General features: G+C 39.2%; 1 pseudogene across 1 annotated transcript in view; it reads right to left on the minus strand.

The window, feature by feature from the left end:
* LOC149806186 (uncharacterized) overlaps positions 1–18,377 on the minus strand; it is a 68,397-nt pseudogene extending 50,020 nt beyond the window's left edge. The window contains exon 1 of the transcript XR_016419866.1: positions 17,982–18,377. The product of XR_016419866.1 is annotated as an uncharacterized LOC149806186 (transcript). The remainder of the gene's footprint in view (positions 1–17,981) is intronic.
* Between the last annotated feature and the right edge of the window lie 1,415 nt (positions 18,378–19,792).

Here is a 19,792-nt window from a genome sequence, read left to right on the forward strand (position 1 = left end):
TCTTACCTGACCTACACGGTCCGTTCAAATAAACGGTTTTGTGTCGGGTGATTGGATCATACACAGATGGTGCATTCGACATTTCTGATAATTCTGATTTGCAATAATCATCCTTAATTTCAACATCAGCGGATTCACAGTATCCATGTAACATTCCCTTTTTTATTCTTCACGAACTCCATGATTCATCATTGCTTGTAAAACGAGCCAGTGATTCTGAATATCTTTTATTGATATAAAATGAATCCGTTGCAACTCTAACTGCAGTGTCAGGAAATCGATTTATCATTGGTAGCATGTTTATAGAAACATAAGCCAGCATCGAAGATCTTAAATGTGTGTATTGAGGTGATTCTCCATTAATATAACTTACAACTGTGCCTAACTTTTTCCCGTCGGACAAGAGCGCGTCCTCCCGATTACAAAATATATTTCTCGCAGCGGCATCAGCAATTATAAAATTTAATTCAACGTCATCGATAATCAATCGTGAGTGATGGAGTTTATCATCATATGCACCACCTTGAGTAAATTTACCGATTATTCTTCTCCCGAGATCCTTTGCTGTTTTTTCACTATTGCTGAGTTTAATCTTAAGAACTTTAGGAGCCTCACCGACAATGACATCCATGGGAGTATTTGGACTCTCTCGTGCATACTCTTCAATGACTTCATCGAGACTGATACGCTCCGGTGTTGGTAACCAAACTGAGGTCTGCGGTCGATATGATATGATTGCTTCACTGACAGTCAACGATACCAGTATTAGTCTGTCAAGCATATATCGCAACAACACTATTGGTGCCTAACGCTTTTCACTAAAGTGTCTGCCAAACCAAACATAACAGCACGGATGAAGCTCTTTAGCAAATTCAAACGACGTCACACGAGCAAATCCTGTCGGGGAAAAATCGGGTAAAGGACCGTTTATAGCAACTCGTGTCATAGAGTTCGTGGGATGTCCAAATCTTTTAAAGTATTCGTTACACTCGCCCATTCCGAGAAAGCTTCCCGGATAACACGCAATCATATCCACGGAAATTATCTCGCTGTGGTCATACTCGGTATTCCACAAACCGCCGTGTCCATACTCGACAAAACTCAATTGTATGTCTTCGAGAAACTCACTTCGGGTTGGCCTCCACAAATTTCCTTCTCTGGCGGTGTGAGCGGCAACACTTGGAACTGTAAAACAATTAGTTAATAACTGCTCAGTGTTTTTAAAATCTTCGATTTTCACATATTTCTCTGCGAGTTTTTTCATTTGTTGTTGCAGAGATTTCGTCCGGTATAATTCTCCGCTGGGTCTTACAAATTGATCATACTCGCCATCTTCGGAACTTTTAAACAACCACATCGACACAGGGTCGTTTTTGCTTATTTGTTTAATAAAATCAAATATATATCCCGAATAATATTTCACAACACGATCCCGCTGAAATATCGTAACTGCGTTAGTCCAAGCGTGAGCGTTATGATCAATGATATTTATTGGAGCTCCGTTTCGATTATATTTCGATTTGTATAATACTTCCTCTGTTATCGTTGTTACGGTTATGGGAAATCTTAATGCCTTTTCTAGCTCGACAACATCGTTTATTGATGCTCCTGTGTCCTTGACTCGCTCAACCCACGCTGCTATCTTGGAACGTCTTAGATCAGTTAGACCGTTTCCGCGCATCGCATTATTGAAATGTTCCATTACTCGTTCGGCTACACAATTCAGCCTTGACAATCTCATTGGGGTAAGTTTATTGATTTTTGGTTTTTTATCGGATAGATTCCATAAATGACCGCGGTCACAGGATACGCTCGAACGTAATCTGATTTATCAATCCCAGTCAGCATTCCTGGTTTGGAATCTTTACTTAACAGAACGGTTTTTCCATTAGCAAGGACAGGGTCATTTTTGTCACGGAAAATCCACGTATCGAAATCTGCTTGCACAATAAATTTTATTCTGAAAATATATTTCTGATTATCAAAGAGATAATCAATAATTGTTTTCGCTCGTGCTTTATTCATTGTAGCATCAATGACTTCGTCAACATCGACTCCGTCAATGTCGCGTATAATTTTAAATGTGAACCATACGTGGGATGCGCCGTCTTTACGAAATTCTTTTTTGGCATTCCTGGTAATATTAAACAGATCAGTCAGGGCCCGTCTCCGCAAGTCAGGGGTTAGTCTGTCAAGATCGAATCTAGAAGCTTTCCCGGTGCCAATGGCAGATAATCTTTCAAACTCCTCCATATTATATTTAAGACAGACATTTAAATAAGAAATATTATATATAATGAATAAATGCAAGTGGCTTCAAGTTGGATCCGTAATTCCTTGTAATAAATTCTGCAGAAAAGAATTCTGCGGGACACATTCCCAAAGCGTCCGAAGGGGAAGTTTAGGACCAATACTGTGTCTGCGATGTGGTGTTGGGGTCAGGGGTAAAACACAGTTATGTGCATGTTCGAAGGAAAGAGATACCGTGAACTAAAGCGATATTATAAAAAAAAGAAATAACGACGTTGCGCTAAAATGCGAGCGCGATTATATAACTAAGTTTTCAGACAAATTATAAATTAGACAAATACATTATTATATAAATGAGCCAAGAATTTGTCCCACATCCTATCATTAAGAATTACGAAGCGAATCGTGAGGGGATAGTTAGGCACTGCAGATTGAAAAAAACAGTTGGTGTTGTTAATACTTCTGGTTATCTTAGATTTACTGTTGCTGGGGATAAAAGCTATTATAATCACAGGTTCGTGTTCGAGTGTTTCTTGGGGAAGATCGAAGACGGTCTTGTAATTGATCACATTAATGGACAAAGACTTAATAATGGATTATCTAATCTACAAGCCATCACGCAGAGTGAGAATTCTGCACGAGGAAGTACCGGTAAATTTAAGAGCGTTGCAAGAAGAGCTGTCAGATCTTTCAACATAAGTACCTGTGAAGAGAAAATATTTCAATCGATTAACTCAGCTGCCAAGTATTTCGGTATTAACCCGCGTTCGGTTCAACGTGTTGCAGAAAATATAATCAAATCATCATTTTCATACAAGCTTGATAGCTGGATCATATTTTCTTATGTAGATGCAGATAACTCTACAGCGACTGTGTAAAGTCAATGATACAATTATTTCCCCTTGTCAAGGTGATTTCATCAGGAAGTGTTGCGTAACACTCCTTGAGATGTCAATTTATCCAGCGCGGCGGAAGGGTATATTATTTTTTTTTTACAGTCTACACGTCCGCATTTGTCAGTACAGATAAGTGTTATTTTTCATAAACCTTGTTAAAATTTAGAATTTGTTAACGATATATACCACAAACGGGTAAACAGTTCTCCGTGTACAGGTAACACGGTCTCCAATTACTTCCCCTTTGACTTCGTCAAGGTGACTTTGTCAAGGTGACTTTATCAAAAACTGTCAACGCGGGCGGGTGTACAATAAATAATATATTTTTTCACAGATAAAGTCCTTATTTTATTACATTTGTTCGGTTTTATGGTTCATCTGTATTTTTTCTGCGATTATATTTAAGAAAACAAATACAAAAAACCGACTCAGCTATTTTTGAACTTCCAATTATCAGTCGGTTTATATACTATAGCGTCCGAATTATTACGGGGCTTCGAAACCCAACAAAGTTGCACAACTTTCCGCGTTATCACCCTGACGGGGTGATATTTTGCACTCCGTGGGATTGATTTTAGGGGAGGGTGCGCAACTTTGTTGAGCGTAGAATATAACCCCGTATCTGTCTGTGCCGTCCTTAGTTACTATACTATGTCCTACTATAAATACATGTAAATACTATATCCTATTGTAAATACGTGTAAATACTATGTCCTACTGTAAGCTTGTTAAGATGCGGTGGCACTTTAGAAGCTTTACAAATGTAAATACATGTAAATAATATATCCTACTGTAAATACGTGTAAATACTATGTACTACTGTAAGCTTGTTAAGATGCGGTGGCACTTTAGAAGCTTTACAAATGTAAATACATGTAAATAATATATCCTACTGTAAATACGTGTAAATACTATGTCCTATTGTAAGCTGGCTAAGATGCGGTGGCACTTTAGAAGCTTTACAAATGTAAATACATGCAAATATTATATGTTGTACTGTCCTACTGTAAGTTTGCTAAGATGCGGTGGCACTTTAGAAGCTTTACAAATGTAAATACATATAAATACTATATGTTGTACTGTCCCTATATGAACCTGCTAGCATATCATTTGGGTAAGCTAGAGGTTCAACATGGGGAATGTTTCGTCTTTCGCAAACACGCCCTCTGGACTCTCTAGACTGTTATGTGACAGGTCAGAGGCTCACATGGGGGTTGTGTTTCCGCTCCTGAGTTTGGTAGCCTATCATTTGATAAGCTAGAGACTCAAGGAGATGTGGTGTCAATTTTTTTTCTTTTAAATATATAATATTATATATATGAATTACGAAAATATCAATGATGTGATTGCTGCTATTAAAAAATAAGAAGAACGCGGATTTAATGTATCACTAAATCCTGAAACAATTATGTCTGATTTTGAATCACTACATGAAGCTAAATGCGCAGGGCGTTATATTCTTCCTGCTCAGTACCGATTTATAAAGACGATCCAGGCCAATTTGTATAAATCACTGGCTACAGTAGAAGAAGCACAAATAGATGAATTTGTTTCATTGTCTCATTCAATTGAAAAGATTAGGTTGGAATTAGCTCAAGAATATGAAACAAGAAAGATAATAAATACTCGTGTAAGAAGATTAAAGAATTGTATATCCTCTGAAATCAAGGCTGGCGAAATCAAGGCTGACGAAATCAAGGAAGTAAATATCTCACCTTGACAAAGTCAAGGATTTGATCATCAAGGATACCTAGAAGTCAAGTACATGGAAATGAAATTGAAAGTAAAAAAATATATCACTTTTTTTTTTACTTACATCAGTCCGAGTTAAATAATATTTCCCTTAGTCGGTGGGGTCTAGCGCAAGAATGCGCATAATTGAGAATTTGATCTCTGTCGCATACAATTGAAATAATATGCTTGCGTCTGAGACTATCTAACTGTTGCTGTGTTAGTAAGAAGTCTTCGTCTCCGTATTCGTCAATAATGAATTTAACGTTAATTTCTTCTTGTGCAAATGCAGCCCTAACTGCTTGCTCAAGCGCTTGTTTGTCATACACGAAAACATTTATGTGGTGGTACATATAAATCTAATCTAAGATCTAAATACGCGTATATATTCTAAAATTTGATGTATACAGCAATGCGCGATCACAATATGATCTTTTTTTAGTCGCTGTAGTTGCGTATCAGTCAGTATAAAATCGTCATTACCGTATTCATCAACAATTATTTTTTCCGGGGTAACATTTCCCCCGCTGACAGCTTCATGAAGAAGTTCTGTATTATGTATGAAACATTTCACGCGGTGGTACATTATATAATACTTGCTTGATTAATTGTGAAATTGTAAACGATTTTCGGTCTTACAGTAAAATTATTTTATTTTATATATATTTTTTTTTTTTTGCTTTTTACTAAATTCGCATGATTTTTACTAGTAAATTACCTTTCCAAATTGAGAAATTGGTCGATTTGTGTGATTTTTACTAGTAATTACCCTATAAATTTCAGTGACTTTGTCAGCGTTGCAGAAAATATAAAATAAAATTAATTTTTCACTGAAAAATCCCTAGGAATGAAAATCGTTTTACGATTTCACTAGCAGACTAATATGTAGTGTTTCATCCCGTAAATCAAGAAGATGACCACGCTGGTCTGTCAGCGCGAAATTTATTCTGGTCAGCCACGGATTATGACATCGTGGATGAACCGGATTGATCGGCTCTTGCACAATCAGAAATCCAGGTGGTACATCTTTCGGAGTAAATGAATAAAGAATAAATCCTTGCTGGGCTTGATTTGATACTGTCGTGTCCGGGCTGTAACTGCCATCAATGACATCACACACAAGACTGACCTCGACCACTTCGGTTATATTTACGATGCCCGGAGATACATGCCTGCCATCGCTGATTTGACTGTTATTGTGTCTGAGGATAGTTGGCTCCGGTAGTGTTCGCCTGTGCCGTGCAAGAATGTCGTCGAAGGACTCATTGATTAGATCATTGACAGATTTTTTTAGCTCGGTTGCATTATACCCTGGAAATTTAAAATTTGGCAGAGTGGCCTTTGTCAGCGAGTATTTAGTTAAAAATTGTTGTTTGGGGGGATGGTCGTCATCGTAACCAATTACTGCCTGAATTAATTGTTGATTGAGATATTCCACGTCGGATATAAGCTGATTTAATATCTCAATTTGTTTAATAATTTTGCTGCGTGAACTTGTTATATCAAAAAGATGTTCTTGGAAAAGTTGCCGAAGTTGCTCTAGTTCTGTTTTATGTAACTCATTAATTCCTTTAAAATATCCAATTGCTTGAGTTTCGCCAAAAGAAAAGGTAATTTGTCCAGTATTAAAACCCCACCAAATATCACCCAGATAGGTAGAAATACCGCCGCCAGGCGTCTTTTTTTATGTTATCCAGATCTTTTTTATACGATGGAGTGATTTTATGATATGATTGCTTGTCTGAGGTATAATCAGACTTCATAGGTTCGCCAGGTAGCGGCGGCGCTGCCCGTGGTGGATTTTTAGACCATCCTAACACTGTTCTGATCGAACTATTATATATATCCACGACGTAGTCTGGGGTGTTTATTTCGATGGCAGAAGACAGCGTTGGCTCATGAACAGTTATTGCTATTTTGGATACTTTTGTTGTGATATTTTTTATTCGACGTTGTAATTCTTCATTGATTTCTTCGATTTGATAAGACCCGGTCGGTAACCCAACGACATTCCAGTCTGGTGTGCCATCGGGTTTATTTTTATATGCAAACACAAACGAATTATTTGCTGGTAATCCACCAAACAATCTTGATCTGATATTGGGCCAACTGTGATATACTCGTAATTGTGCTAATGCGATCTCGCTTACTGGAATCGCAGTTGGAAAATTAATACTGAATTCTGGTTCAGTTGAGATTATTGTTATTAAAGAAGTTCGCGCTGGGCTTGTATTTGCGACTATCTGTTGAAGTAATTCCGTCATTATTTATCTTTTGTCGCTTCAAATGACCAGTGTAGCCTTCATACATCTTTGCCATTTCGGCGAATTCGGAATCTGATATTGTTGTATCGTCAAGACTGGATGATATCAACTACGACAATTTCGAGTAGGTGCTCGTGGCCGCGCTGTTTAACTTTTCATACTCGTGCAATTTTGTTAGCGCACACGAGGATATTTTTTTCGCGATAATATTAGCAACTCCTGCAATTGTCGTTGATGTTGAAACCGTAATTGTGACCGCGATTGCAGTTGTCACTGGTGTTAACGCTGACAATAATACTCCCGTAGATGCAACTAACGCTGACACTGAATACACTATTGTGTCTAACATGGTTACACGCCGTTTGTATTTTTTTACCTTTGCTTTGCATTCGCTGATGGTATTTTTTTAAATCTGATTGCCATTCGTGAACTTGATCATATCTGTATTGTTGCGCATCCAGTGTAGTCGTTGATGCTGCCATTGTTGACTTCATTAATGCCATTTTATTATTTTACGCAGTAACCAATTGAGGCGTTTCAGCTACAAATTCCAAACACCACCAGTAAGATGTTGCGGTTAATTTCTTGTCGGCGGATTCCAGTATAAATGTTTCTTCGGCTCCCTTGTTTAATATGATAGTCACAACCCCGGAATACTTGTCAGTGGAATATCTCCAGGGATACGTTGTGAAGATTTCAAATTTAGCGGTACTAAACACAGACAGTCTATATACTCCAGTGACTGTTGCTGTATATTTGATAGTATTATTTTGTTTGAACCATGTTGCAAATCCAGATGATACTGTGTATACTATATTGGTAATATGCCCGGGAGTAACTCCAGATGGGATTTTAATCAAACCGGTTTTATTAACGATCTCAGGAATCCCCACTACGATATCCTGTTGTGTTTGTTTGACGGTGTCAGTGTTGGTCTTGATATCAGAAAGTTTCATGTCGATGACGGGAGGAGTTCCAAAAAACTTATCCGTGGCCTCATCGGTTTTTTGAAAGTTTCTTCGAAGTCTTGTGAACGCGTTTACATGAACATCATACTCGGCTCGTAACGTGGATAATTTATCGTCAATGGCGCTAGCGCTTGCGTCAACATAATTTTTGTCGCGGCATCTTCCGGGGATGTTGGATCTCTTAACACAGTTATTTTGTTACCGTTCATGCTGAGTTCACCTGTCATTGTATCACCGGTCTTTTTTACTGCAACTTTCTGCATATCATCTCGAAGCGCCGCAATTGATATCAGCGAATCTCTGATTTTTCCGCTATCAGTGAACACAGGGATGTTACCCGGAGTAGCTCCAATAACCCTACGAATTATTTCATGCCATTTGATATCACTGGTTTTTAGTTTTCCGTGTCGGTCCTGAAAAATAACAACCTCATCTGGGTCTATTCCGGTTAGACTTAAAAGATTATCGATTTCATCTTTGGTCACATATTTTGATAAATCTATATCAGCGCGCTTCACTTTTCTGTTGAGAAGAGATCTTCCGTAAATATCAACCATTATTTGATAGGAAACTGTTTAAATCGACCCGTGGTATACTCGTGCACAACTTTGTGAGGTGGTTTGGTTGACGCTGATATCGCATCAAGAACATTCAATACTTGTTGGCCACATATCGGAGGATCGGTCAGTGTTTGTGTTGGCAGCATTGAGTGCCAAACTTTTGACCCTGTCTTTGACAGGAGGATGTCTTTTGTATATTTGAGAAATTCAACTGGCGGTGCTAACCCATACGAATCAAAATAGATAATTCCACGTGGATCGATCGCGTAAGCAACCCAGTGAGTTCCTGGACCATCGCTGTTATCAAGACTAATAATTCCGGTTTCTGGATTATTCGGTTGTCGTGGTAGTTGATCTCTCATAAAGACGCCTCTGAAATTTTTTATATTTAATTGTTTAACAGCATCGAGCAAATCAAAATTGGACATCGGTGTGGTTTTAAAAACCGTTTTGGGTACCATGATGGTGGAGTTCCTGGAAGACTTAGCCCGCGTCCCTTTTTTGTATCCTTTCCCTGTGGCTTTCTTTAGTGCCATTCTAGCAGCTGTTCCAACAGCTCCTAACGCGGCTGCTTTAGCAACAGCTGGGGCAGCAGCAGCTATCAGTGCTGATATTGCTGCGAGAAGAGTAAATATACCACCGGTTTAAATCATGTCCTTGACAGCTTTTGGAGCGAAATCAAGTTGAGTTCCAGTTTTCGCTTGCTTCGCTTTATTGAAATGTTTTAGTTGGGTTTTAGTCAGCGATAACTTGTTTGGACCACCATTAGCGATTTGATCATTTTTTAGTGTTATCGTTTCCCCACATGCGCTCACGTTTTTCGACTGTAATTTTTTCACCTGACCAGGAGTCAGAGTGACATTAACGTGACTGTATGACATTTTTATAATAAACGCGATTGATCTAATTGTCTACATGTTTTCCACTGGTGCATCAACGAATCTCATTCGGCCGCCAGCACCTTTAAGTAACATTGTTCTATCAGAATGTATAACAGCGATTGCTCTGTAATTAGCTACTTCAGCCACATTTCTATTCACGGTAGCCCGAAAGTGTATATCAACGACAGACTATCTAGTTAAATCAAGATGCTCTAGTGAGAAGTAATAGATTGGATAATGAGATATAAAATCCAATTGTGATATTTGCAAACCAGGGTATCGATATTTAGATCACGCGCTAGATATTTCGCCAATCGTTGATATACACGTGCAACATGATTATTACCAAAATTTAACAGTATGTTCTCAGACGGTTCTTGATGTCCGTTTATTCTCAGAGAAACGTCAGTGATACCAAGTTGATCAAATATCATATGCGAACGTGTTTCATTACCTACTCGTGCAGCATCATGAAGAGCAATGAAAATATGTCGCGGCGCGGAAACCCCCTGCTGTGATGCTATATGCCAGGTAAATAAACCGTTATTGGCACTTTGAATACTATCTGTGGTTGTTGTAAGCCACGATAACAACACTTTACCACCTTGATCCATAAAAGAAAGCAGTCGCTGTTCTTCAGTAATTGCAGGAGTCATTACCGGCATCCACAGTGATAGTTTTGTTATTTCTACCTTACCAGGGTCACCCATAGGTCGCCATAAAGCATCATTATCGTTATTTTTTCTAACAAGCACGACCGTATGTTTTGCTCCAAAAATTACCTTTCTGACATCTCTGCAAAATCCAAAGATGTGCGACAGCGGAATGGCACATGAAAAATTTCTACGATTACCTTTCAACATTTGTCTACGTGCAGCGAAACCTAAATTAAATTCTGTATTAACGCTAATAATCATGTCTTCCACGTCGATATCAGCAGGATTAGGGGCAGCACGGTTTTTTGGTCGTCTAATAATAAACTGATCACTGTTAGGATAATTAGAAGTGTCCTTGGTAAACATCATTGATGGACCAGCTGATCTTGTATAATCATCAGAATATCTTGCTAGACCAATGATTGTTGTAGCAACATCGACATCCTTCTGAATCGATTCAATATTTTTTTCCATCAATCATGTAGATAGCACTATCAAACAAGGCCATAATTCCATTATTGACAAAACCGATTTTAACCGCATCCCCGTATACTGTATCATCTGTTTTTATAATTTCACCTTCTACTTCAATAAATGCTTCAGCGGGCAAGAAATATCTACTTGTATCCTGAACCTGTAATTCAATTCGTCCTCGTTTATTTGGTTCTCGTGCGTCATAAGAATAATACTGATAATCACGCACTGATTCATTTTTAAGAGCCGGTTCGTCTATGTCGAATGCTGTGTCGGATTCCCGTTTAACATTTTATTATAGAAGTTATCGTCTAAAACGAAGACCACTTCCCGCCACCAAACTTGTGTTTATTTGTTCAGGATTTATCAGCGCTGCCAGTTTTTGATTTGCGGCTTCGTTTATTACTTTACTAACATTTGCAGGCAAGTCTGCGGTGGCTGGTAATTTTACCGGTGGCGAACCCTTTGAGACGGACCCCAAGGGGGTCTACGTATTAATCGTGCTAGTCTGTCCTTGATTTCCAAGAATGCTTTACCGGCAGCGCTACCAACAGCGCCAGTAGCTTTATCTTTAATAACGTCAATAGCTTTCATTGATAATTGTTTTGCGATCGGTATTGCTTTAGGTGCCATCCTCGCGAATAAACCCCGAACAACATCACCAAGTCCGTTTCCGTACGTCATCCTGTATACGGATACTCGTGAGTTTACAACCCTGACCATAACTGGTCTACGATGAGAATTGTGTACGATCATTTTATTTAATTAGTTATTTATCTAACTAGTTGCTGTCCGTGAGTTCATCAATAAGTTCTCGATAAATGTGAGCATCCATGATACCACCTTGAAATAATCGCTGACAGATATTAGCCGCTTCATTAATGATTTCTGGCGAGTTATTTCCAGCCCGCGCCCCTCCTAAGAGAACTTCTAACCGCGATACGTTATTGATGGTATTGTTAGGGCAGGGAATAAAATCACCCCCCAAACCACTGCCAGTTGCTCCAATGTCGGGTGCATCGTAAAATACTTCTGGAGATTGTGGTCGTTTTTTCCCCTCTACATCTTTCATAAATTTTTTATACCCGAGATCTTCTGCATCAACAGGCAAATTTTTAGAAGCGAAATATAATAAAGGAGTCCAATGTTCGGGTTTTATTTCTTTAACGTGTTGGGGTTTTAGATAATTTTTTCTAGAATCATAACCATATGCAGCAATATCGAGTAATTTATCCCGGTCAGTAAAAGTACTAAGAGCTTTATTGGTAAAAATTTCTACAGGTGTGGCTCGAGATTTTTTTTGCTGCATCGATGAAGTTTGCTCAGGCGGTGAATAGGGAGGTGGAGGATCTTGTGGTTGTCTACCTTCGTGAAGCTCCCGCGTTGCCTTTATAAGTTTTGAATATTTCGGATCGTTAGATTTGACCGCCTTTTTGTCGTAGTATACACGATACACCCATCTAACAAAATTGTCATCAGTCACGGAAATATATTTCGGTTTTAAAACTTTATCTTTGTTATATAAACCTGCTAATATCAATTTTTCTTCTGGTGCTTTCTTAAGGACTCTAATAAAAGAAGGATCTTTTTTTTTGCAGTCAGTTCAACACTTTCTTTTGCTGCTTTGGGTGAGGCAGCTTCGGCGACTTCAGTGCCTTCTTCAGCGGTGATTGGAGGTTGAGCTGCAGCTATATCAGTTGGAAGATCTTGTAAAAGCTTTTTTGTTCTTTTAGTTCTTCAAAGCAATTTTTTCAGTCTGCTCGGCGGTTTGTTTTAGCACTGGAAGAATACCCTTTCTTCGTTCCTCTTCCTCCTTAATATCATCCTTAGGATCTCCCAGTAAAGCTCTTTCAGTGACCACCGCAGCTTTTTCAGTAGCTGTCGTAACAGGTCTAAATAATTGTTCTGCACCTGTCGCAAATTCAACTTGTGCTTCTTGCCGCGCTTGTAATTTTTGTCTTACAGAATCTCTCACAGGAAGAAATTTTTTTATTGCTTCTAGTCGCTCTCGAGCTAGTCTAACGGAATGTGCTTCTCCAATGTTGGCCATTATTGTTAACTTAAATTTTTAATTCACCGCATGCGGCGGAGGGCTGACGACAACAAAACCCAGCAACAACGGCGTAGGATCCGCCCTCCATTTCGGCGTTTGGAGGCTTCTAAAAAGTTGTAGGCGGTGCCCTCTGACGACGACGACAACAAAACGCGGCGACAATTGCGTTTACAACGAAACGTCAACGCGTTTTTTTAAAGGGCTTATTTCGGCGTTTGGAGGCTTCTAAAAGTTGTAGGATTCAGCCCTCAGCCGCCGCTTGTTTACGCAAGTCTTGTCTTTAGCTATTCTGCAGACTGGCCACGACTAACTAAAAATATGAAAGAAAGTGCCTTGTGGCGCAACGAGACACGTGAAGGGGATGCCTTAGGGGATAAATGGCTAGTCCTTTGAGACTTTTACATGTTTTTCACTCGGAATATGGGTCACTGAAAACCCCAATCTGACTAAAATTAGATCTCCACTGTCTTACGTAAAGATCTGACAACGATCCATTAGAATTAAAATAGTCCACAATGTGACCGTTAGGAAAGTAGACGGCTAAAGAATGGGTTCCTGGTTGATGACTGTCGTCTGTGTTGATGGCAGAGGCTTGACTGTTTCTAGGTCAGTGATGTGAAAGTTCATCTTTATCACACACCACAGGTTTCCAAGAAGCCGTGTACGGACTGTACATAAGAAGGCAATGAAGTTCTTCGGTATCCATTTTGTTCACAGGTAATGATGAGTCATCAGTTCACACTTGACTCTTTCCTTGAAAATGTCTGTCAAGTGAGTCGTTTATCGGATCGTTTCCGTACTCTGTGACGAACGCTTTGATGCGATGGACCTTTAGATATCTCACGGGAGGGAAGGAATGATCATTCAAGTCTTTATACCACTTGTTCAACGCTTTCTCTTCAGAGATGAGACTCCAAGCGTCATTTGGGTACTCTTCAGATTTCTCTTCTTGGTTCAACATCATACACTTATCATGTTGAAACCGACTAGGATGATCGTTTTGACATCCAAAACAATGTTCATGAGTCAGATATGTAATTCCTTCAGCTAGGTCCTAAGCAAACAAAACAAGAGACTAAACGTTGTTCTTATTCTGGTCATCTCGACATCATTATTGTCTCTTAGTCTTTTTCTTCTGTTTTAATTTTTCTGTGCATGAGCTCTGATGGGGGTTCGACGCCTCTTTCTGTCTTATCCTTGTTGTATAGTTGAAGAGGAAAGAATGTCTTGACCAGAAGCGCACAGCCCTTTTATAACGGTCTTTCGGTGACCCAAACGTTCCTTTCCAATTTGAAGCAACACTCTTATGCCTGCTCTCACAAAGGCGTCTTTGGGACTTTGTCGATGAAGACATTTTTGGAGAAATTATTGTTTGCGTCAAAGTTGCCTCTTTCAAAGCGTGCAATTCTCGAGAGCCCATGGGTTTTAAGATGGGTCCCACCATACGAAAAAACGCATGTCAACAAATCTCCTAATCCATGTCCTTGTTATACAGCGACTCCTTGGTACCTAGTCTACATGGATTACAATTCGCTGGACAGAAGTTTTCGAAAATGTAGTTTCACCATGACGTTTCCTTTCGAGAATGGAAAATTTTGTCCCATATCTAGTTTTTTTAAATACCACTGTTGACACTTTCGAAATACTACTTGTTGACAGAAAGATAATAAGGATATTCAAATTCGAGGTGAACGTAATACGCGTTTCCACCTTCCTCGTAAGCAGCAATGGCAAAATCCACTTTTAAAGGAATGATTATCAGTAACGGCTCAGCTGTGTTTTCCACCTCGCTCTACTCCACAACATGGGAGTATACGAAGACCAAATTAAATCGTGTGTTACTTTCCACAGGGTAACGAAAATACTTGTAAAATCGCTCGTTATTGTTTATGTCTTTTGAATTCGTTGCTATTTTCGTATCCACCCAGAATATCAAAACAAACTGGGTAGAAAGTGTAGAGCAAAGTTTTGGCATTCGAAAAAATCCTATTCAGACAAGGATCTATTTCATGGTACACTTCGTTTAGTTTGGTTTAGGGCTTTGCCAAACTGATCGTTGAAAAAGTGGCAATCGTTTCAACCAGATGTTGAGCACTAAAACAATTGCCTGCAAGAATTTTCATGGCATAGATGCTCAGCTGAGGATTGGCTGGCCGTGGCGCTGGTCTTTTGGATTCGTAAAACTGAGGATCATTTGATCTAAGTGCACTTACACTTGTTCGGGGCCGACGTAGACGGTATTGATTCGGGCTTGTTCATGTCGTTTATAAATCGTTCGCATGGATTTGAGCCAAAACCTCAGCTCGCGTGTGAGGCGATACGGCACGTCATTACCTCTTACGTTCTTCTGCTTTCTCATAGGAATACTGCGATCGTTTCATCTTGATTGCAAACTTTCATTTGACTATGTTTTATACGCAACGGGCGCTAGATATAGGCATAGTGTCTGACCCAAGAAGTATTCATTCAGCTCTCAAGCAGTCAAGATGGAAGATTAAATAAAGTTAACCATTCTGGTCAGATATCTGCAGAGAGCCATACGAAAGTATGCTTCAGAGAAGACGAAGGACTATTCCTCTTCTGGAGATAAAAGTCAGATACTTGCTATACCTGTCAGGAGAAAATGCATTGGGCCCCAGAATACCCACAGTCTCAAAGCAATGTTATGAGAGGAATGAGAGACAAAGGTCAAGATACCCGTTATCATTGTCAGGAGAAAGAACACTGGTCTTCAGACTGCCTGCAAGAAAAGAAAACAAACAACAAAAAAAAACGAGAAGGAGGAAGAGGATGCGAACCCGTTTCCTTCAAGAAATACAATAAATCAAGGCCACGATAAGTGAAGACATGGAAGAGCCTATGCCATTGAAGAAATCTAAAAAGAAAGACATTCAGTTAAAGAAGAAAGCGAACGTATGTGATGTGCTGTGAAATTTTCATTTTGATTTCAAAAAGAGTAGTAAAAAAAGAAAACGTGTGTCTGTTCTGATGTTTTATACACAGTGACCTGAACACGCACACTCACAAACACAATTAAATCACATGAAAAGGAGTTTTGAGTTTTACTTGATTTTGCAATCTTTGAGTAGTGATATCTTTTCTAGAGATGTTGGTGGTTCTGAAAAGGACCGTTTGTTTTTGACAAACTCATGGACTTGACATGATGAGCTTTAACTGTTTTAAGCCCTTACAACGACTAAGTCCTACTTCTCTTGCTGCTGGCGATGTTTTGATAGTAACTGCTGCTGGTGGCATCTCAGTGGAAGTGAGCATAAATGTAGTGTTGACTGGGTTTGAGTGCTTGGAACGTTTAAGTTTCTTTCTCTTCGGTTAAAGAAGACTGATACTTTTGTCTCAGATAACTAAATGTCTTGAAGTACACACAACGTTTTGCTTTCAACATCATTCTTCTGTCCTGCTCCTTCACACTTTCTCAAATTTTCTTCTTTTTCCCCTTTTCATCTTTCCTTTTATTGCTCCAGCTGAATAGCAAATGATTGTTCTGTTTGCTTCTGCCGTTGTAAAAAAAAAAAAAAATCTCCGATTCTTCCGTCTGTCTCTCTTTAAAATTTTCTACCAAATGTAATGATGGCGAAGAAGGTGATGGCAGTATTGCCAGCATATATATTTGTGAAAACGAAAGAAAATCCGCTATTCAAATTAAAATCATCCTCGTCTGGAAGCATGAGAGCTGTTTTCGTAGCCGCCATACCATCACTCCTCACAGCAGGCACACTCCAGTATATAGACGTCCTGGTTTTAGCCACACATAATCAAACTATGTCGTACTGATCAAATGCGTACGAACGCTGGCGCACCTATATACTGTATGTGGCGTTATGCATCGCTCTCTACTGATATGGAAGAGAGACTACCTTCTCTAACTGGATTTAAAAAACACAAATTTGGATTGGAGAAGAATTCAGTCCGTTTCGATCCGGCATTGGCTGTAAATACAAGTACTGTGTCCCATGGTTTCACCTGTTCTCAACAACCACCAAGATTCATACCATGTTGGCAAGTGTAAAGTCGAAGACGTACACCATCTTAGCAACTGTGGAGGATACATGCTAGTGTCGGTGATGGTTTTCAAGGATGCCCACTCGTGTCAGTGATGCCGTTCAAGGATGTCCACTCGTGTCGATGATGTCGTTCAAAGATGCACACTCATGTCGGTGATGCCGTTCAAGGATGCACTCTCGTGTCGGTGATGCCGTTCAACCAGAACTATCTGGTGTATGAAAAATCATCATGGACCATCATACTGATTACGGACAAAGCTATTTGGAAGAGAAGGATTTATGGGGAGAGGAAAGTGTGCGGGAAGAGGGTCATAGTTTTAGGAAAGAAAGAATACCTTTGAGATGCCAATTACTATAACTCGATTTGGTCAACAAATTCCAACGGCCCTTTTCAGGGCCACCCAAATGCCTAGAAAAGAGAGATACTATTCCAGTATTACCATAGGTGTTTATCTTTGTGGTTGGTATGTGTGTTTGTCCTGTTAAAATAACCCTTCTCATTTTTTCTCATAAACCCTTCTTTCCCCATAAACCCATCTATCCCCATAAACCATTATCTCCCCATAAACCTTTTTGTCCATATAAAACCATTCCCATGTTAAAACTATGGGACCCATTAATCATATGATTTCCTATACTTACTATAAGCACTTACTGGGGTCAGATCTAACGCTGTCATCATTTCAAACCCGTTGACGTCAGCCACTTGTAACACTGTACTATAAGCACTTACTGGGATCAGTTCTAACACTTATCATTTCAACCCCGTTGCATCACCGTACTATAAGCACTTAATGAGGTCAACTCTAACACTGTCGTCATTTCAACCTCGTTGAGGTCAGCCACTTGTAACACTGTTACGGTTTGTCCCTATGCACACGTTTGTCCCTTTAAATCCATATCTATATTAAACCCACTGGCCCTTTTAACATAGGAATTATCTTTCGTCCCATACAACTACTGTCGCTATTGGACTTTATCATTGACTGTGAAAACACGTTCTCTATACCTCTCATATAGGTGAACTCGTGCGTTTTCTCATATTAAGCTCAGACAAAAATAAATTGTGTATATTCTTTGTATAGGTTACCAATGTGAGAAACTGTTTATTTTTCGGTTTACCGTGACGGTCAAGTAGACAAGTGGAAGTACATTGTACAAGAAAACAAACATATTCTCGCGCGTACTTGCTAATAAATATAATAAATGTAAAGTTTTGGACTTACTTGAAATATCCTTTGATTGCCCAGTCCTTTGTAGAAAGAGAGGGTCGCTAAGATAGTGAATATCACCAAAAGTCCAACGAATGTATGTTTGCGTGTTATATACCCCATATTTCCGTCAAGCTTTGTTGATACACGTACTACACTGCTTTATCCTTCATATATCCAATTCACCATATCCCACCTGTACAGAACAGATATTGGTCGTCTCCTGTTGATATTTCTCCAATCGACAGCATAGCAAATAAGCAATAAATAATTCAAATATACAGTAAATTTACGCGGTCAATTCAATGAGTGTGATTGACGACGGCTAGACACCTTCTGTATGCAAGCGTATTTGTTCCAACAAAACCAAACTTGCTCACAAACGAAAAATTTGAAGAGTTTGTTGTGAGTTGGTCATTGACCCCGTTACTCAGCAATAATTAGTTCAAACCAACTAACTAACCTTTCTTTCATTTACATTATGCCCTCTCTTTGGGGAACCCGGGATATTTCTGATTATAGTTCGTCTCCCCGTACGTACTAACCCGCATATTTAATATTCTTGAACTCCTGCACCAGTAACACAAGACACGTGAAACACGGGTCATTGATAATTCTATGGGTGTCAATTGTGTCAATATTTTCAGAATTTTTACCACATCCACGAATGTAGGGATACGGAACCATGGTTGATTTTACATAAACTTTGAATAATTCACAGATTTGAGAATTACCATATCACATTAACCAAGCAGTGGCGTACAAAGGGTAAATGGCGCCAGAGGGCGACGATAAGGGCCCAAAGGGGTTTTGGCGCACCAAGACCTCTGGCGCCCTCCCCCTCCCCTTCATAGTTATTTACCGGGATCCACTTCTACCCTTAGGAATTAAGCCCCTTGGTCAAAGCATAAATACTAATGAGATCCCCACCCTAGAGCCATATATAAACTTACTGGGCTTTAAAAGACACTTCTATACATGCAACCGAAATGGTCCATCCCTACACAAAAGACTTGGACAAATTAGATAACTTTGAAACAATTGGCATCTACACTTTATAATATAATATTCACTCAATGGACATGGAAAAAAGAATTTCTATATGCAAAGCACATTGACTGAGGAATCCATTCCCTGACCCTATGGATTTATCCCCTCGCCCATAACTTGAAAACTGTCCAGATTCCCACCCTAAAACTATATAAACATTTACTGGGCATCAAAACATAAATTTATACATGTGACTGAAATTGTTCCAGGACCCCTTTTTACTTTAAAGGGTCAGTCATAGTTTTTCTAAATTGCCGGACACGAAAAATTAATGCATGTACCCTATTGTCTCATCACGGGGTTGAGGTCAAAAGTGGAGAGCGCTTGACTAAGCATTTTACACACGTGATTACAACTAATTTTTTTTTAAAAAATCTTATTTGTTTCTTTTATAAGTTTGGGTGGTCGTGGCGGGATGGTAGGGGTTAATGTGTTAACCTTAGCATTCTATAACATTACCCCCTGAAGTGACCTGTATCGTTTCTGTCTACCGCATGCTGAACACATGTTATACCGATTACGTCTCATAAATCTACGTTTTCAATTCAGCACACATTGCTTTGTTAGAACATTATTCCTCATGCATTTACTTTTGGGAACAAAAAAAATGTTAAAGTTTGGTTCCAGTTTCAATAAATTCCAATTTCATAACACACTACAGTGTATTGGGTCCAGTGTCAAAATATTCTAAGGAGTATTGTGTTATTGTACCAATTTCAATATAATACACTCCCTTTACCTTTCATGCTGTAACAGAATGATTCGGGTTGGATTCC

This window comes from Sinohyriopsis cumingii, chromosome 2 (genome assembly GCF_028554795.1).
Source record: "Sinohyriopsis cumingii isolate HCF-2022 chromosome 2, ASM2855479v2, whole genome shotgun sequence".
NCBI classification, from domain to species: Eukaryota; Metazoa; Mollusca; class Bivalvia; order Unionida; family Unionidae; genus Sinohyriopsis; species Sinohyriopsis cumingii.